A 12,932-nucleotide genomic window follows, 5' to 3' on the forward strand; every position below is an offset into this window, starting at 1 on the left:
CCTTCTCACTCTCCCTCTGTGCACATGCTCTCTCTCTCTGTCTCTCTCTCAAATGAACAAATAAAATCTTAAAAAAAAAAACAAAAAAAACAAAGAAACCTTATAATGGAGGTGGGGATTATAGGAAGGCCAGGTGCATGGGTAGGAAAATAAGTTCCTCACTGGACATAATGAGCTCAGGTATCTACAGGACCCCAGTGTGTACCCCTTCCTCCAAGGGCAGTTGGAAGCTTAGCTTAGCTCTGTCTAAGAATATGGCTCTAAACCAAAGCTCTCCCAAGAACACATGTGAGCCACAGACATAACTTTTAATTTTAGGAGTTATAGAAAATGACTTAAAGACGAACAGACGAATTCATTTTAGTAATAGATTTAACTCAACATGTCCAAAATCACATCATTTTAATCTGTAAGCATTACAATTAATCAATGAGATCATTTACATGATTTTTTTCATACTAAGTCTTCGAAATCTGGTGTATATTTTATGCCTGTGTTACATTTCCGTGCAGGCTGGCCACATCCCAAATGCTTGGTAGACACATGTGGCCAGTGGTTGCCCTATTGGACAGCACTGCTTAGAACTATTGTCTGACCCTGAGCTTGAGGACACGGCCCAACCTTGGAGTGATCACGTGGTCCAAGCACCTCACTCTTCTCTGACCACAGGCTGGGGCTAGTTCTCAGGCCAATGGTACCCTGTGAATTTTCCTTTTCCTGAATTCCTAGCTTTGTCCTTCCCCTCCTTTCTCCTGAACGCTTGCCCAAGGGGAAACCACATGAATGGAAATCTCAATGCCAAAAATAACTAGCCAGGCTTAAAGGGACCTTGTTGCCCATCCAGTGTAATGTGAAGTGAATGAAATGTTGCACGAGTTCACTGAACCTTGGCTTTGGACTGGTTTTTCCATCACACGGGAGGCTTAACCAAAGTTTCAGTCCAGGAAGCCCTGTTGAGGCCTTGTTTAATCTAGTTTTAAAATCACAAGCATCGTTGGGGCGCCTGGGTGGCTCAGTCATTAAGCGTCTGCCTTCTGCTCAGGTCATGATCCCAGGGTCCTGGGATCAAGCCCCGCATCGGGCTCCCTACTCTGTGGGAAGCCTGCTTCTCCCTCTCCCACTCCCCCTGCTTGTGTTCCCTCTCTTGCTGTCTCTCTCTCTCTGTCAAATAAATAAATAAATAAATAAATAAATAAATAAATAAATATAAATAAATAAAATCACAAGTGTCAGTGAGACTAACATTTTCCTAGGATAGCTTGAATCCTATAGCTTTCATTTTCAAGAAAATTGGCTTCATATAAATAACACAAGTAAAAGAGAAGAAAAATCACCACAAAGTAATAGGCCAAAAGTCTTAAGTTCTTGGGTAAAAAATAAACAGGGTATAATTGAAACCATCATTAATATTTTTTCACAGGTCAGTGGTATATTTATCCCATATTTGAAACTCTTTGAGCTCTAAAGGTGTCAAAGAGTTTAGTAATTTTACATTTAAAAGTCGAAAAGGAATTATTTATCAAACATCTTATTCTATGAGACAGAAAAAATATGTGCAGATTGTCTGTATATTATTTCTATTTTCATAGCCAAGGAAGGTTCAGATAAGTCTCCACTGTAGGCCTGAGGCTTTGTGGGATCTGAAACTTGCCTACAAGTTAATAGAGAAACAAAGAGGCACACAGGGGATTCTAAAACCATGATCACTGCTGTGATCTGGAATTATGTTTGAGGTTCTGAGACATGGGTTAAATTTAACTTAGATCATTAACTAGATGAATTTTCGGCTAAGATTTCAGCTGTAAACAATCTGACAGGGTGATTGGCAGCCTCTCATTATAGAGGCGTAGTGATTAATTAACACAGAGCTTAATTAATTTTGTAAGGCAAGAAACAGTATTTCTTTGCAGTGAAAATCAATATTTGAATATTTGGAACCCCTTCTCTGAGTTAATTTCACTCAGATATTTAGCTCACTTTAAATTCTCAGCTCTTAGTTAATATTATATGCTCCTGACTATTAAGGTAATTGGGAATATTTATGATATTCTACCTGAAGCTATTTTTGGAAGAAGGTGAGGTAAAAATAAATACATTATTTTATTCTTGTTTCAATTTCAAAAGCATATTTCTATTATTGTACTCACAAGGATGTTAAACTACATTCTTGAAGGCAAAGCTGAATATAGAAACTGTGGAAAAGTATCTTTCCTCCTGCCTTGCTTTTAGTAGGGATTACCTGAATGTCATGCTCAATGCCCATTTAAATCATTTCGCTGTTGTCAAAGCCTGGAGAAATATTTCCTTAAGTACTGGAGTGAATCTTAGGGACTCCACAGAGAGAAGTTCATTCCTCTGGCATGTGACTTAGCAGTAATCTCCATTCTGCAAAGAAACCAAGAATGAGGGATTGTCGTCAGCCTGGAAAAGTAATTTACTGGGAGGGTCTAAAGAGAGCCCAGAGATTGGAAACTAGAAGGTCTGGGATTCTCCCTCTTGGCTAGGAAAGAGAGATATGCCCACCAAGAAGCTCAAGGTGAAGACTGGGCTACATGGCAGTCTCAAGGACCATCCAGAGACTGGGCTCAGAACAACAAATGAAGAAGCTCGCTTTCCTCAGGAGGACAGTGGTGTATGTGGCATTGACCAGTTGTATAGCAAAGAGACGCAGAGAGAGGTGAGACAAGGTGGATGGTGGGCCCCGTGGGAAAAGGGACTCTAGGACATTCCTGGAAAGGGGGCAAGAATTTGCTACAAGACCAGAAGCCTAGGGAAGACTCGGTAGTATCTTCTTTCTCCTACACCAAGAACTGGACCCAGCTTGAGGGATGCTAGAAAGGCAGAGGGAAGCAAGCAGAAAGGCAATGACTCTGCTCTGTAAGGACCAAAGAGGACCATGGGAGACAATGATGAGGCAACAGATCCCAGGATTCACAGGGCAACCTGCTACACCTCAAACCCACAACGCTGGAACTTTACATCTGTGAGAACTATATTTTACCTCAGGTTGCAGAAAATTTCTCCCCAAAGTAATTTAGCAATTATGTGGTTCAGCTAAGTTTTTAAGTAACTATCACTCCTTTAGAGTCTCTTTAAAGTCTTAGGGGTACAGTGTTTCCTTAGGAGTCAAGTGTGGGCATGCCAGTGAACCCCAAAGCCAAGGGAGACTCAGTGATGCAGGACAGGATGAGGTGAGGTACCGGAGAGAGAATTTCAGAGTCAGCTGTGGACAGCTGAGGCCCCGATGCTTGCATCGGTTACTGAAGCCAGCTGAAATGCTACTCCCCAGGCGTTGTGACTACCGGATACCATATGTACAAGTCATGTGCACACAGAGGGGACACTTCTTTTTTTTTTTTTTAAGATTTTATTTATTTATTTGACAGAGAGACACAGCGAGAGAGGGAACACAAGCAGGGGGAGTGGGAGAAGCAGGCTCCCCACTGAGCAGGAAGTCCGATGTGGGGCTCCATCCCAGGACCGGGGGATCATGACCTGAACCGAAGGCAGATGCTTAACCGACTGAGCCACCCAGGTGCCCCCAGAGGGGACACTTCTTTGTGAGTAAAGGTAAGCTGTGACCCTTGATCACTCTCTGTTTTTAGGAAAAAGACACGAATTAGATTTTTTCCCAGACTTTAGCCTAATTTCACGTGTTTGAACTGTCCTAAGATCTTTTTTAATATTTAATTTTAGTTTTTATTTCTTATTTCACAGTTCAACATCATGAAAACATACACACATAAGCTTTAAATGGTTACATACCAGTCATAGTGCTTAGTAGGTTAAGTTGACTTTGACTTTTGATTGAATCCTCCCATTGTCATGGCGTCATGAAATTTACCAAAAGAGCTGGCACTTCAAAACTATGTAAATCTAGTTTTTCTCCCAGTTGAGCTGTTTTTTTCTCAATCTTTGCTACAACCTTCTCCTGCTTTGTCATCTCGATACTTTTTCTCTGGACTCATTTCCTTGATACTTCATTCAATTCTATATTTCCTATGCCTTTATTAATTCATATATATTCATTTTTCTGTATCTATGGAAATATAGTCTTGAATTCTAGACGCATATATTCAACGACCTAATTGTCATTTCCCTCCATTGGGTATCTAACAGGCACGTTAGTTATAAAAGTTTGAAAACAAAACACTCACTTCTCTAAAACTCACTCTTTCTTCTTTTAACCCAATTTCATAAATTAGTTTATTCAACAAATATTATTGAATACATCTTATCTGCCAGATATTGCTTAAGATTAATCTATGAACAGAAAAGAGAGGAACAGAAACGAAGCAGCAAATAAAACACCCAAATAAACCCCCAGTGTGTTAGAGGGTAAGAAGTGCTTTGTAAAAATAAAAAAGGAAATCAGATCAGGGATCACTGGAAAGAGGCCTGCATCATTACCTCAGGTGTCCAGGGAGATGTCACGGAGAAGGTGGCATTTGAGCAAAGTCTAGAAGTTGGTGAGGGTGTTCAACATCTGGAGCCTGTTTAAGAAAGAGTAAGGAAAGAGAAATTGGAGGTAATAACTCTTTTTTTTTAAGTGAAATTATTTTTTTAAAGATTTTTTTTTTTTTATTTGAGAGAGAGAGAGAACAGAGGTAGAGTGGGAGGGAGAAGCAGACTCCCCACTGAGTGGAGAGCCCAATGTGGGGCTCGATCCCAGGACCCCAAGACCATGACCCAAGCCGAGGGCAGGGACTTAACCTCCTGAGCCACCCAGGTGCCCAGTAATAACTCTTTTTAGGAATTTTGGTGCAAATTGTTGGTACAAAGGAATGGAGATATGATTGCCAAAAGAAGTAGAATCAAGAGATTTTTTCCTTTGTTTTTATTAAAAGTTTTATTTGAAGTATAACATACTGTGCAAAAATTCTAAGTGCAGACTGTAAAATGTTTTCACAAGGTGAACATCACCCAAGTCAGAAGATGGACTAGTACCCACACCCCAGAAGTTGCCCCTTGTGCCCCAGCCCTAGCACAAAGTGCCCAAGGGGAACCTCCGTATTGACTTCTGATTCCACAAAGTCATTTTCCAGTTTTTGAATTTTATATAAACGAATCATTTAGTGCATACACTTCTGTGATTGGCTTCTTTCTCTAAATAAAGTTTGTGAGATTTATCCATACTGTTGCATACAGGAGGAGCTCATTTATTCTCATTTCTGTACAGCATTTATGCTGTACAGTAGATCACTCTGTAATTTGCTTTTCACTCTTAATGATGTAATTTGAGGAAAAGAACTTATTAATTTTCAAGTAGTTACATTTATTCATCTTATCCTTTATAATGTGTGATTTGGTGTCCCGTTTAAGAACGTTTGCCTATGCTAAAGTTATAAATAAATTTTCTTATGTTGATTTCTAGAAGCTTTGTTACTTTTCTTTTTCTTTTCTCTCTCTCTCTCTTTTTTTTTTTTTAAGAGAGAGAGAGAGCACATGTGCGCGGCAGGGTAAGAGCAGAGGGAGAGGGAGAGAGAGAATCTTAAGCAGGCTCCTCGCCCAGCACAGAGCCTGATATGGGGTCCGATCCCACGACCCAGAGATCATGACCTGAGTCAAATCAGGAGTTGGACGCTCAATCAACTGAGCCACCCAGGTACCCCTGTCTTTTAAATTAAGATCTATGATTGACCTGGAAGTGATTTTATGTATATGATGTAATTAGGATACAAGATTCATTATTGGCACTGTATTGAAAAGAACATATTTTTCAATTTTTTTTCACTTCATAAATTATGTGACTGGATGTATGTGATGTGTCTCTGGACTTTCTATTCTACTCAGGTTGTGCTGTTGTCTATCTTTGGGCCACTTACAAAGCTAATTACTATGGCTTTTTACTAAGTCTTGACATTTGATTGTGTAAGTCCTCCAACATAGCTCATTTTTGTTCATGTTTGTCTTGACTATTTTTGGACCTTTACATTTCCATATAAATTTTATAAATAACTTGTCAACTTAGATTTTAAAATGTGATTTTGATTGTGAGTTCATGAAATCTAGAGAGATCAATATGGGGACAACTAACATCTTTATAGTCCATCTTCAGCTTTACAAATTAGGCTTCCAACCTCTGAACATAGTAGAGCCCACGCCATCATCTACAAGCCTTCTTCAGTTGGGTTTATCGGGGGAGGGGGGTAGGGGGGTTGTTTTCTGTGCAGAGGACTTGGATTTCTTTTGTTTGATTTATTCCTAGTATTTTATGTTCATTGGTGCTATTGTAAATGACATCTTTCTAAAAGTCACTTTCTATCATTTACTTTTATGTAGAAATAGAACCGATTGATTTTTTTTTTCACGTATTGACCATGTAAATACAGCAAAACAATGGATTCACTTCTTAATTCTGATAGTTCTTGTGGACATTCTATATATACAATCGTGTTATCTGTAAATAAGGACATAATGTTTCCTTTTCAATCTTTATATATTTTATTTCCCTTTCTCACCCGACTTCACTGGATGGAATTTCCAATACGCCATTGCATAAAAACTGTGATGGAAGTGTCCTTACCTCACTTCTGATCTCAGATTAGTAGCTTTCAATTTTTCACCATTAAGTATGATGTTTTCTATAAAGTTTTGTGGGTATTCTTTTATTGAATTAAGGAAGTTTTCTTCTTAGTTTTCTAAGAGTTTTGTTTGTTTTTAAAATCATGAACGGGGGCACCTGGGTGGCTCAATCAGTTAAGCAACCCACTCTTGATTTTGGCTTCAGGTCATGATCTTGGGGTCCTGGGATCAAGCCCAGTGGTGTAGGGCTCCACGCTCAGCCAGGAGTCTGCTTGGGGAATCTCTCTCTCCCTCTCCCTCTGTCCCTTCCCTGCTCATGCGTGCTCTTTCTCTCTCAAATAAATAAGTAAATCTTTTAAAAAATAAAATCATGAATAGGTGTTGAATTTTAACAAATTATTTTGCTCCATTTTTAAAATTACCAGTTATTTTTCTTCTTTAGTTCCTTAATGTTGAGACTTATGTGGGATAATTTTTAATAGTTAAACCAATCTTGCTGCTCTGGAATAAGCCCAACTTGGTTTGGATGTATTGTACTTTTTGTGCCTTGCTAGATTCAATTTGATAATATTTGTTTGAGAGGTTTACATATATGGTTATGAAAGGCATTGGCTGGTCACTCTGCTGTCCTCTCTTGTAGTAGTCTTGTTGCATTTTCCCTGGCCCGAGTGCCAGGCCAGCTCCAGACGGTACCAAGCCAGCTAGCAGTACCATGCTACCTTTTGCTGACAGGGGCTGCTTTTCTCTTTTTAGTCCCCCTCCATTTGGGCCAAGGATAAACAATGTTAGACTGGGGGGCATTCATCTTGGATATGCAGGTTTTTACCATTGCCATGATTTTGCTGATTAGGAGGTTGTCCCGAGTACGTTGCCTGTAGCTGGAGAAAGGTTAGTGTTTCCTAGTCTGTTTATTCCATGATGAGTTATTCAAACCCTTGCAGTAGCATTTAAGAATATGGAAAAGATACATCAGCCATCTGCAACCCAGGTGTTTACCAAAAACAACCTGGCCATCTCTTCTTCTATTAGACTCTCAAACAGAGGCCTAGATTATCATCTCAGGATATGAAAATATGTCCCAAAGGTTAGCTGGTCTTTTCTAGAGACCTGGATGGTCTTCTCATCCTTACAATACAGAAGGAAATGGCACTTATTACTCTAGCTACTGCCAAGGCAGAGCAAACCAAGCTCATCACAGAAAGAAATGATATAACAATCAAAATTGATTAGGTCCAAAGGAATATACTCAACTGTGTGCTTTCAAAGGGAATTTTTATTTTTTTTAATTTTTTATTGTTCTGTTAATCACCATACATTACATCATTAGTTTTTGATGTAGTGTTCCATGATTCATTGTTTGTGCATAACACCCAGTGCTCCATGCAGAACGTGCCCTCCTCAATACCCATCACCAGGCTAACCCATCCTCCCACCCCCTCCCCTCTAGAACCCTCACTTTGTTTCTCAGAGTCCATAGTCTCTCATGGTTCATCTCCCCCTCTGATTTCCCCCTCTTCATTTTTCCCTTCCTGCTATCTTCTTCTTCTTCTTTTTTTTAAACATATAATGTATTATATGTTTCAGAGGTACAGGTCTGTGATTCAACAGTCTTGCACAATTCACAGCACTCACCATAGCACATACCCTCCCCAGTGTCTATCACCCAGCCACCCCATCCCTCCCACCCCACCCCCCACTCCAGCAACCCTCAGTTTATTTCCTGAGATTAAGAATTCCTCATATCAGTGAGGTCATTCAAAGGGAATTTTTAAAAGAAAATGAAAGAACATCTAGTTATGCTAAGATAGCAATAATAGTTTTAAATAAAGATCTCCTTCAGCTGGTCACATAGGTTCATCCGTACCAGGTCATTATGGCTGGTAGCTTTTCTGATTGGTCGGTGCCACCCCTCAATCAGTAGGCACATAGTCTGAACATTACCCTTGGTTATGTTATGGTTTCTGTGTCCATTATGTGAAAGGAGCCTTAGAAAAAGATCCACCTGTTTAGACAGACTTGTATATACAAGCAGATACTCATTTATTGTTCATAAATATTTGTTAAGTGTTTTGCTAATGAACTCAGAACAACAACCAGGGTTTCATTTCCCACAGTGATTTTTCCTTCTTTTCTTAGAAGAGGTGAACAAGAAAAATATATTATTACCCGAACCTTTTGTGTTTTACACATGATTTGCTCCCCCCTCTCTGTTCTGTCTCCTCTGAATCTCTTGTGATCCAGCTGGACTGGTCTACTTGGTAGCTCACAAACCTGCCTGAACATTTACTTTCTTTGTGCCTTTGCCCATGCCCGAGCAAAAAAAGCTCCCGTGCTCTCCCACGTAACATGGTACTGATGTGGGAAACAAAGGCAAAAGAAAAATTAAATTTCCTTACTATCTACAGCCCACTGACAAGTCCTTGAAACAGGAAGAGTGACATTCCTTTAGGGACTCAGCTGCCTCGATGTTAATACTTTGCTAAGGGCAAAAGGCAATCTTAGCCCAACCCCCAGGATCCTATAAGTCTACTTTAACATCTAAAACTTCCTTTATCTCTAACCCCCAAGATATATGGTGGCCGTCATCCCCCAAGCAAATGACCCACCGATATATATCTGAAGGGTCTCGTGACTAGGGTTTTACTTGACAGTAATAAATGACCTCTTCCTAACAATATCGAGCCCCCTCAAGGTCCTGGAAACCTTGCTTCCAAAATTCCTTAGAGACTTAAGTTATTCCTAATCCCCTCTCAACTTGAAAGTGTGTAATGGGCCTCTCCTCATGACCCCTGTGCGGCTCTTTCTGCCCAGGGGCATGTCCCCAAGCTTCAGTAAAATCACATTTTTGCACCAAAGAATTCTCAAGAATTCTTTGTTAGCCAGCCCAAACCCTAACATCTTTCCTACATCAGTACTTACACTTAAAACCCAGTTCCAATCCTACTTCCTCCTGAGGATTTCCCTGGGGCACTGACTAAACTCAGTACTCTCTCTCTTAGTCATCTAGTACTGGTTAGCTCTCCTACTAGTCAGTGATAGTTTGTTGTTTGGGAATATTTTAATTTACTATGTAATAGTATTTATAGTTTTTTTCCATGTGCATATGTGACTTACCCATTTCAAGTGCAAACTCATTGAAATTTAAAATTATAACAATTGACCCCAATGCTCAGCAAGGCAGCTTGCGTAGGGTAGACAGACTGTGGTTCCCAGCTGGTGAGAGATATGTAGGTGCAGTGCGTTTTCTCTGGGCCCAGAGTTCAATCTGCAAGACTCAGGGGGCCTATAGGATTCAATTCTGTTAAGATCACATGCCTTAATTTCTACATTTGCTTTCTCTTCGCCCATCAACAAGTCCCAGAAAGCCCAGGAAGACTGTAGGTATGGGGAAGGAGAAAAACCTTGAAAAATCTTCCAACATCAGGTGCTCCTTCGGCCTGGTGCTATGGGGGTGCGATGGGAAGGGGAGAGAAAAGAAGAGAAAGACAGACAAGAGGCATCACTAAAAAGGAATGGGAGCATGCCTCCTTCATAATGTTGCCAAGCCTTCTTGATTTAGTGGCATAAAAGAAGTATTTAATGACAAAACCTAATGTTTATTTAGCAGCACGGTCGTGGCAGACAGAATAATGACCCCTCAAAGACGTCCAGGTCCTCATCTCTGGGACCTGGGCATATGTAATTTTCCATGGCACAACAGACTTTCCAGATGGGATTAAGATAAGGATCTTAAAATGGGGGAGATGATCCTGGATTATCCAGTTGACTGCAACGTAATCCCAAGAGTTTTTGCAAGTGAAACAGGGAGAGTTGGAATCAGAATTGGAGAGAGATATGTTGTTGGTTTTGAAGATGGAGAAAGGGGCCAAGAACCAAGAAATGCAGGCAGCCTCTAGAAAACATGGAAAAGACAAGAGAACAGATTCACAGGAACAGGGCCTGCCGATGTATTGAATTTAGGTCCATGAGTGCCATATCAGACTTCTAACCCACGGAATTGTAGGATAATAAATGCGTATCTTTTTTAAGCAACCAAGTTCAAGGTAATTTGTTACAGCAGCTGTCGGAAACTAAAACAATAACAAGTGCAATATATGGAGCATTTCGTGGGGAAGACCTAAGCGGGCTGCTCAACGTCAGTGGGGGATCTCAAGGGAAGGTTTCCCTGTACATACTGAATAAAGTGAGCAGGAATTTCCAGGCGAAGAGGAGGGGAAAGAACATTCTCGTCTATGGGGTGAGGGTGTGCTTATGTGGGGAATTAGGGCAAAATGGAACATAAAGGGAGAAACAAGAGAGGGTTTGGAACAGTACAAAACATTCACCTTGCTGGCAAACAATGTGGTGATGTGGCAAGAGAGGAAGCAGGAGGGATGGAGGTGGGCGACTTCTCTGCCCGGGGGAGGGGCTTAGGCTTTAAACCCAAGATCCTTAGGAGGTTTTAAAGAATGGTAGTGGTGGTGGTGTGGGTGGGTGTGTGTGTGTATTGGGGGAGGGGCAGAGCTGAAATGACATGGTAGGATTTGCATTTGAAAATACATATTACATACAATTTCCTTTTAGCAAATAAGCCCCAAACAGAAATAAACAACAGTGATTTCAAATATGAGCCCCAGTCTGAATGCCACAAGGCAGAGGCTCTGAATGTGGGCGCTTGATTCACGGTCCGAGCCACTTTTAACCCGGACAATAATGTGTAGTGTCCTCCAAGAGGCAAGACTGCATCTGCTACTTTGTTCTCCGTCCCCCAAATCCTTCCTTTTTAGTGAACCCCGACACAGGGTCAGAGCATTTATTCGGTGAGGGTGCTGAGGGTGGTTTGAGGTGCTCTAGTCCCTACAACCCAAGCCATTCCAAAACATACATAATACTAAAATACCAATACTTTTTTAAAAATGTGGATAACCATAGGTAAAATGTGAAGAAAAGCAGCTTTAGAAAATATGGCTATTTAAAATGATTTATGTATATTCTGACATAAAAATAGCAATCAAATGCTACAGCTATAAGAGAAATCCATAAACATTGATCTGCCTTTCCTCAATTTCCACCCTCTGAGACATACCACTGGAGTTTTAAATTTAAGGATGGTTTATGGATTTTCCTGGGCAGCACTATTATAAGTTGCTAATATTTTATAGTTCCATATTCTCCTTAATCCTGAGTGGTTCTCTGCTCTCCTCCCCAGAAAGTTATTAAAATTATTTGGGTAATAGTCATTTAGAAAACTATGAAATACAGTCAGTACTTGATATTGATTAGAATGATTAGTTTCAGTTAGAGTCCTCTCTCTCCCTCCAGGAAAATGCACAGAAGTCTCCCCTTTACCTCTGATCTTGTCCATTTCTCTGGGATATGGTGGGACTTAAATACAAAATGGAAAACATTTAGTTTTCCAAAATGGAAAAACACAAGTATTATTTTTAGTAACTTTGTCAAAAATGCTTAAAAAGTAGAAAACCTCTTCATTCCGTGGTGCTGGATTACTCACTGGGCTACCCATCCTGTGTTTACCCAGCAAAACTCGGACTAATGGAGTAGATTTCCCTCTCCGAGAAAGGTTAAGGCCAGAAAGACAGGTGAGGGTCACAGAACGCAAGGCAGCGTCCCAGATTCCAGCTCTGAAGGAGGAAATGTAGTGTTTATAGGACCAGCTTGCAAATGCAAACAGGAGCAATCCAAAGCAACATAACAAAGGATCCTCAACAGCAGGATTTCTTCAATGTCTAATGCAATTATAAACACCCATGGCTAACTTTGGAACATGATTTGTCTATTAATATCCATTTATCTATTAGTAGAACCACAAGGATTAGTTGACCAAAATTTACCTAAGGAAACATCAACTTTCACTTCTCCCAAAGAGAACAGATTCACAGGAACAGGGCCTGCCGATGTATTGAATTTAGGTCCATGAGTGCCATATCAGACTTCTCCCAACTTTCACTTCTCTTGTAGTTGGGTCCCAAACTTGTTTCACTTCTCCCAACTTTCACTTCTCTTGTAGTTGGGTCCCAAACTACAAGTTCACCTGTTAGGAAAACAAACAAATAGACAAAACAACAATTTTTTTGCCCCCCCCCACCTTTTTTTTCCCAGGCAGATTCAGAATAGCTCTCAGATATTAGAGGGCTGTTTCAGTTTTCTGTATCTGTTAAATGTGAGAGGGGTGGAGCCAATAATTAGTGAGGTTTTTATCCCCAGTCCCTAAATGTTTATGAACTTCCAAAGGGACACAGGAACCAACCTGAAAGAGCTCCCAAGAGTCAAAGCTGGAACAATTTGAACAACATCATACATAATGTGGTATTGAATTATAGCTCCAAGTATAAAATGAATATGTATGAGTCCATGCTGATATAATAAATGATCGAATAGGTCAATAAATGGGAGAGGAGGAATAAATC

Source organism: Phoca vitulina, unplaced genomic scaffold, assembly GCF_004348235.1.
Source record: "Phoca vitulina isolate PV1807 unplaced genomic scaffold, GSC_HSeal_1.0 scaffold27, whole genome shotgun sequence".
NCBI lineage: Eukaryota > Metazoa > Chordata > Mammalia > Carnivora > Phocidae > Phoca > Phoca vitulina.